The sequence below is a fragment of the Phyllostomus hastatus genome, unplaced genomic scaffold (assembly GCF_019186645.2).
Source record: "Phyllostomus hastatus isolate PE091 unplaced genomic scaffold, TTU_PhHast_1.1 phas_contig_80, whole genome shotgun sequence".
Classification (NCBI taxonomy): domain Eukaryota; kingdom Metazoa; phylum Chordata; class Mammalia; order Chiroptera; family Phyllostomidae; genus Phyllostomus; species Phyllostomus hastatus.
This window is the reverse complement of record NW_025333960.1, coordinates 2,660,249-2,667,873: the sequence shown is the minus strand read 5'-3', so window position 1 is coordinate 2,667,873 and position 7,625 is coordinate 2,660,249. Positions and strand designations below refer to the sequence as shown.

Sequence of the window (7,625 nt, the reverse complement as noted above, 5' to 3'; positions counted from 1 at the left end):
TATAGTGTTAACTGTGATATTTCACCGAAATAGCCACTTTTTAGAAAGGGTGGGAAAAAAGTAAGACTCTTGTTAGGTGAGGGAAGGATTGTGAGTTGGAGCTAGAAAGCAGTGAGCTTGTGGGAGGTCAGATTGTGAGGTAAAGGATAGAAAATAGGTGTGGTGTGTGAGAGAATAGAGTTAACCACAACAGTAATAAAGTTCAGGAAACAGTGAAGTGGGCTAAGATCTTGGAGGGGTGCTGTGTATTATTTATAATGGTATGGAACAGCAAGTATTTACAATAATAATGGAGCAATAATCATATGACAGAATCTATGTGATCTAAATAAGAATAAGAGGAAGTACAGTACACTAGAGTAGTGTGATATTGGTACATAAGTGAAGTGAAAGACAGAAAATTAATAGTACACTGTGAAAGAGAGAACAAAGGAAACCAGTCAAATAATGAGATTTAACAAACTAAGTGAAGAAGACTAAACAGAAAGAAGAGAAATAAAAAAATACTAATAAAATAAAAGATGTAAGAATAATGAAAATATAATCACAATACAAATATACAATAACTTGCAAGTTCTCTGGAGTAGCGAAGTGAAATTTGTCTCACTTTTTCAGTTGTTGGGATGACCCCTCTTTGAGTCTTTCACAGCTCCAGGTTTTATTGTCCCACTGTGGGAATTAAAAGAAAAAAGAAGGAAGGAAGATGGAATGGAAGGAAGGAAGGAAGGAAGGAAGGAAGGAAGGAAGGAAGGAAGGAAGGAAGGAAGGATGAAAAAAGAAAGAAGGAAAGAAAGGAAGATGGAGCTAAAAAAAAGAGGCCTCCTGCTCACTTTAAACAAGCCAAGCCAGTTCTTCTGGTCTTCTTTGCTACAGCAGGCTGAGGGGGGATTTGTTTTGCTTTTCTTCTTTCTTGTGGTTTTGTGGGGATAGGGGTCAGGTCTGAGATGCACTCTTCTCAGTTGCCCAGCCTCCAGCCCAGTTCCTTAGTTCGCTGCCTGGCCCCCAGTGCCCTTCTGTGCCTGCACCTTCAATCCACCAGTTGTGCTGTCCTTGAGGTGCACCAGTTATGGGCAACTCACACACCACCTTCTCACTCTGCTGTCCTAGATACTAGGGACTCTCAGAGTCTCTTCAGGGTAGTTCAGCACCCTCCTGAGTTAAGTCTTTCTGCGGATTGCTGACTTCCTGAGTCCTGCTGCTCTCCTCTGCAGGAATATCTCTGCCTTCCTCTTAAAGAGGCAGCCAGCCCTGCACGATGGGGACACCTGTGTGGCTGCCTCTGCTGCTGCTCTCGGGGCAGTGGAGTTGGGCACAAGGTGCCTCTGGGTGGTAGGGTCAGGCACACTCCACTCCAGGGCTTTGGGGCTTCAGTCTCAGTGTGTGGCCTCTGTTGCTGACACAGCTGGGGTGGCAGGGTCAGGCGCTTTCTGCCCCCTGGCCACAGTGAACACTGGGCTTCAGCTGCTGCAGTGGGAGCGCAGTCATGGGGCAGTGGTGTCAGGCATATGTCTGCTTCTGCTGCTGTGGTGGCAGCTGTGGCAGAGTGGGGGCAACAGGGTAGGTGGCGCACCACTGGGGTGGAGGCATGGTTTGCTGCCCTCTGCCATTGAGGCAGGGGGTAGGGGCACTGTCATGGTCTAGGAAGCAGAGGTGGGCCCACAGCTAAGGCTGTGGAGGTTGCACGTGCTGGGGAGGTGGGTGAGGCTGCAGCAGGAAAGTTCCCCAAACAGCTGCTGAGTGCTTCTTTTTCTTTTTGAATATTTCTTCCTAATCAAGCCTGCTGCTCCAGATGAGTGCCTGGCCTCTCCCACACAGCCCAACTCTCCAACCAGACTGAGGTCTATCAGGTCAGGGTCCATCATGTCCCAACTCTTCCCAGCTGGTGTCCACAGTCTCTATGGGTGCACACCACCTTCGTGTGTTTACCACTTCATCCTTATTCCCCTCAGTGACTTCAAGCATCCCTGTCCATCCTGGGGCCACTCAAATCTCCCTGTTTGGCAGGGGAGGGAGCTGTTGACCTGGTTCTCTCCCAAGAATCTATTGGCAGACCTGGTGGGCACTAGGCCTGGGCTGCAGCCACCCTAGTTCCTGTGCTGGTCCCAGGCAACTTATTGCCCTGAAGCAGTCTCCTTACCATCTGAATTTTCAATGTTCCCTACAGTTTTTGGACTCCAATCTTCATATATGCTAGGGTACTCTTGGCTGTTCACTGTGTTTCTCAGAAGATCAGCTAGGTGTTCCACTCATGAACAGGGAGAAGTGGACTCCACTCCCACCTATCTCACCACTATCTTCCCTTTCAGTAAACTTTATTTTTTAAAACAAAAGGAAACTGTCCAGATTTGGCCCATGGGCCATAGTTGGCCAACCCTGATAGAAACTATTGGAATTACTTAATGAGGAACTTTGTTATGGAGCCAGCTAGGGGAATGCATCTGCAAAGACTTGTCATGCTACAGGTTCTGATTTACACTTTGAACCAGTGAGTAGTGGTTGTTTTTTTTTCCATAGCCAGAATCATGGGTCTAGGAATCAAGGGTGGAAATCACCTACCCATCCATTTGTCTTTTTGCTCATGCATCTATCCATCCATCCATCCATCCCTCTGTCTGTCTATCCATTCATTTGTCCATCTCTCCACCTATATGTCTGTTTGTCCTTCCATTCTTTCCTCCATCCATCTGCCCACTCACTTGTCCATTCATCCATTCATCCATTTGTCTCTCCATCCATCTAATCAACAAATGGTATTGAGTGCCTAAGTGCCAGGAGCAGGATTAGGCTCTAGGGATAACATGATGAGAATACCCCCCTAAATTTTTGCCATCCTGACATTCAGAAATTACTTTCTTTCACCCCATACTCAGCCTAGGGCTGGGAAAAGCCATGGTCCAGAACCAAAGCATAAAATCCCAGTGTTATGGTCTCAGTTTCAGGATGCCTTTGGGTAAGAGGAAGGGATTTCTAAATGACAAAGTGAGTATAATTTATGGCCCCAGCTGTCACCAGGTGGTAGATTTTTCAGCATTACTTTTAGAATCATATCATGGTGGGGACAAGAGTTGTATTCTTGCCTTCTCTCTCAGTCTACCCACAAAAGAACAAAGACTCTTCTTCCCCTGCTCTTCCATGCCAGTTATCTTCAAACAACTGGTGTTGTACAGTTCACTAGAAACCAGTTTTTAGCATAGCAGCACAGAACCCCCAACATATGTACATTTATGTATAGATAATATACTAAAGCCTTATAGTAAATATTAGCAAAAGTTAGTTTCTTTCTTATTAATTAGATTATACAAATTCAGATATTTTATTTGGTACATACACTTGTATCTCTTTCTGTACTCAGGTTAAAAAAAAAGTGTCATCTTTGCTTCCCTGTTCCATGTCTGTGTGGTGCAGGATCCAATGTATGAAGAAAGGGAGTGGAATTGAGATGCTGGAGAAAGGAGGGAACTTAGGTAGACAGTTGGAGACAAGAGCAGAGAGATATGGAGAGATACTGAGTCATGGAGATAAGCTGGCTGTAGAAATTTTCTGGTCCATGCAGGTTGGGATGGGTGAAGATTCTGAGAGGTGCCCCTTGAAGCTTTTTTGTGGGTTAAGGTCAACTTCTAGGTGCCTTCAGCTTCTGGACTTTTCTGAATGTGACCTCTGCAGAGATGTGCACAAAGTTGGGGAAATGACTTTTTCTTTACATAGAAAAAAAAATGATGGTTTAAGGCAGGCCTGTCAACCTCAGCATTATTGATGTTCGAGGCCAGAATCATTCTTGACTGTCTGGCTCATACTGTTCATGGTAGGATGTTTAGCAGTATCACTAGCCTTTATCCACCAAATGCCAGTATCACTCCCATCCCCCAGAGTCACAACCAGAAATGCCCAGACATTGCCAACTTCCCTGGGAGACACTGTCCTCCTGAGTGAGAACTGCTAGTTTAAAGAAAAAAGTGTAAAGATAGGTCATTTCCCCAAGACAAAAATCTTAGAAGTAAAATTATGGGATGAAAGGGTATAAATATTTTCTTTAAAATAAATGTAATTTCCAATTGCAAAATTAATACAGTATAGCTGCAGAAAACTTGGAAAATGTGGAAATACAGAAAGAAAAATAAGACTTCCTTCTTGTATATTCCAGAGATAACCATTCTGAATATTTTATTTTGTAATCATCTGTTATTTTCTAAGCATATAGGCATATTTTTTATTTTTAAATGAAAAGTTTTAGTATATGCACTGTTTTATAACATACAATTTTCATTTAATGATGTGTGATGACCATCTTTCATAGCAATAAATATAATTCTACAACACAAATTTTATTAGCTGTTGATTGTTACTATATGATTGTATTATAATTTACTCAAACCTCTTATTCCTTAAAATATTTATTTTTATTACACAATTAATATATGTTTATTGTAGACAATTTTGAAGTTAAAAAGCCACAATGTAACAAGTACAAATGAATTATCACCTCACCATCCATGGTTAATCCATTTAATATTTCAGTTTACAACTTTTCTTACTTTTTTCTAAAAATGGATTTTTAAAGGGGGAAAACTGAAACAACTGTAATAGCATAAACAATAAAATATTTTTAAAAACTTAAAAAATAAAAAGATATTTTTATATGTTCAAAATGTTAAGTAGAGACGTAGAAGATATTTTTAAAAGATCCAAATTGCACTTCTAGAAATGAAGAATATAGTGTCTGAGATAAAAATATCACTAGATGTGATTAAAATCAGATTTTATATTGCAAAAGAAAAGATTAGTGAACTTGAAGATTTAGTACTAGGAACTGTCCAAAATGAACACAAGAAGGAAAAAAAAGAAAACCACAAGAAAAGCTGTTCAAAGTCTCAGTAAAAAAAAATAAAATAAAAATGGATTTTTGGTATATACTATTTTATCACTTGTTCTTTGTAGTTAACAATACAATACTGATGGACATACTTGTATAACACCATTATTGATGGCTGCATAGAATGCCATTGTACAACAATAATTGATTTTACATAACCAACAATGGACTATTAGTTGAAATTTAGGCTTCTTATTTGGCCATTCAAAACATACTACCATGAACAGCTTTGTAGCTAATTATTTTTTTCAGGACGAATTTATACCAAAAGAATGGGTGGGTCAAAAGTTATGCAAAATGGACATGGATATGGAAAATGAAATTGCCCTCTACAGAGCTATACCACTTTATGTTTCCACCAAGCAAGTATAATGCCTATATTCCCATACTCTTTCTAAAATTAAATATAATAATAGTAATAATGAAGTGCCAATTTTATAAGTAAAAATGATAGGTCCTTTTAATTTGCATGTACTTGAATACTAATGAGACTGAAGATTTTTTCAAATGTCTTTTGATATTTGTATTTCTTCTGCCACAAATTGTTTATATTTTTTGCTCATTTTTCTGTTTGTATGTTAATATTTCTTTGATTACTTATAAATTAAGGATATTAACCCTTTATCTAGATACATATATTGCAATGCTTTCCTCAAATTCATCATCTCTTTTTCATTTTGTTTTATTTTTCATTTTGTTTATTTTTTCTGTTTATACATATGGAAGTTTCAGATGTTTATATAGTCAAATCTGTGAATCTTTTGTGATTTTTGCTTTTGGTGTCATGCTTAGGAAATTATTGTTTCTTTTTTTTATTTAATAAAGTTTTATTTCTCAAAATGTACAGCTGGTGGGACCTGTTGTTTATGCATCTTCACCAACAGCCGGGGCATCCCCACCTTTGGTGTTTCTGGTATAAATTACTTGAGCTCTGTGCTTTTAAACTAATTTAATAAATTCTTTACAGAGGAGCTCCTGAAGGACTGCCCTGGCCATGGAACCACAGATCTTCAGTCATTCAGAGATAACAGCTGAGGTTATAAGCTTGTAGCTGGGAACTTCCTTATAGAGTTTATCATATGTTGCTTTGTCAGACAAGACTAGGTTATCAAACTTGTCCCAAACTTTGACTTTGGACCACTTCTTCTGTTTGGCCTTGCTCCCAGATTTGTTCACTGGGTCTTTGTCTTTCTTGGCAGATGCCCCAGCATCTTTCTTTTTCTTGTTGTCCTTCTGTGGCATGGTGAAACTCAAGGAATGCCAAATCTCAGCATTCTGTTTCTTAATGTTTATATACACTAATCTGTTTTATGGTTTATTTTTAATTAAATTTTCTTTTTTCCTGGAATTTGTTTTATTTTCATCAGATGATAGTATTGAATAGAACCACATTTCTTATGGTCCTGAATGGTGCCCATTACCCAGGAGTATCATGTGAGTACCTGCTGTCTTCCACTGTTCCCTTCCACTCCAACACCTCTTTCACCTCTTTTATATACTATGGCCTCATAACAAGTTTTCATATCTGGAAGACCAAGTGTCTCCTTCAGTTGACTACTTTTCAACATCTTCCTAGCCATTCATGAACTAAATCTTCCAGGTATTTTGCAATGATTTTTTCAAAGTCAAAAGAAAAATAATCCCTTTTGAATTTTGAGTTGAATTGTATACATTGACAGGTTAGTTTGTCAATTTGAATTTACAAAAATGCCATATGAGGATCAAATCTTTCCAACAAAGATAGGGCATATGTCTCTATTCAAGTCTTTCTTCTACTTTTCTTAATCTTGTGTAGTTAAAAAGAAAAAAATTTGTATTGCATTGAAACCAGAGAACATGGTCTAGGCAGTTCCTCTATTTTTGTTTTTTGTTGGCAGAATTTATTTAGGTATTTTGATGGTCGAATGTATAATCAGTTTATTTCAGTGGTGTTGCAAAGAAAGATGTGTGTTCTATTAGTAAGTTTCAAAGTTTTATATGTATATACCTCCCCATTTTCCACTCACATACATGTACACACACAATGTTATTAATTACATTATTCAGAATCATTATCACCTCCAGTTTGTTTGCCTACTTGGTTTATCAAGGTTGTAAGAAATGAATTATAGTCTTAAATTAGAATATTTTTTACAAACACCCTCATATTTCCAAAATGTTTTAATTTTTATATTTAAATACAGTGTAATTTGGTGTATAAAATTTCATGACAGTTTGGTGCTCCTTGTGCATGTAATGAACTGTCATCTTCTGGTTTTTGCTCCCCCCTCTTAAGATTCTGTTGTCATTTTATTTGACTTTTATATATTTCAATGCTTTGGAAAGTTCATGTATTCTGTTTTTTGTTTCACTAATTCCAGCTTTTGAGACACATTCTTCTTTTTTTAAACTTTTTTAGTTGTCAGATTCAGGAGTCAAGCACAACATCTTTCAGGGTCCCTTTATTTAAGACAACTATAGGATTTTTGGTGGCAAGAGACAGGAATCCAAATCAAACTACCTTAATTCCAGGTGAAGTGCTTGGCTCCTTTAACTGCCAGTGCAGTGGTACAACAGCATCTGATGAGGCCAGATCTAGGACTCTGGGATGGACATTTTTAGTCCTGGGCAGATAGTATTTTGTAATTGTGGGCTTGAAGGTCTTTCTGCCTACTGGTGGGAGAGCTAATTGGATGAGTTTTTTAGGACTGCTTCTGGCTGACCTGAAGTGATCTTACATAACAGTAAGTTGTGGATAGCCAGTTATGTGGACTGG

The 7,625-nt window shown here is 38.5% G+C and overlaps 1 pseudogene; it reads right to left on the bottom strand.

Moving 5' to 3' along the window:
* Nucleotides 1-5,685: 5,685 nt before the first annotated feature.
* LOC123826451 lies at nucleotides 5,686-6,112 on the bottom strand (annotated as a pseudogene).
* Between the last annotated feature and the right edge of the window lie 1,513 nt (nucleotides 6,113-7,625).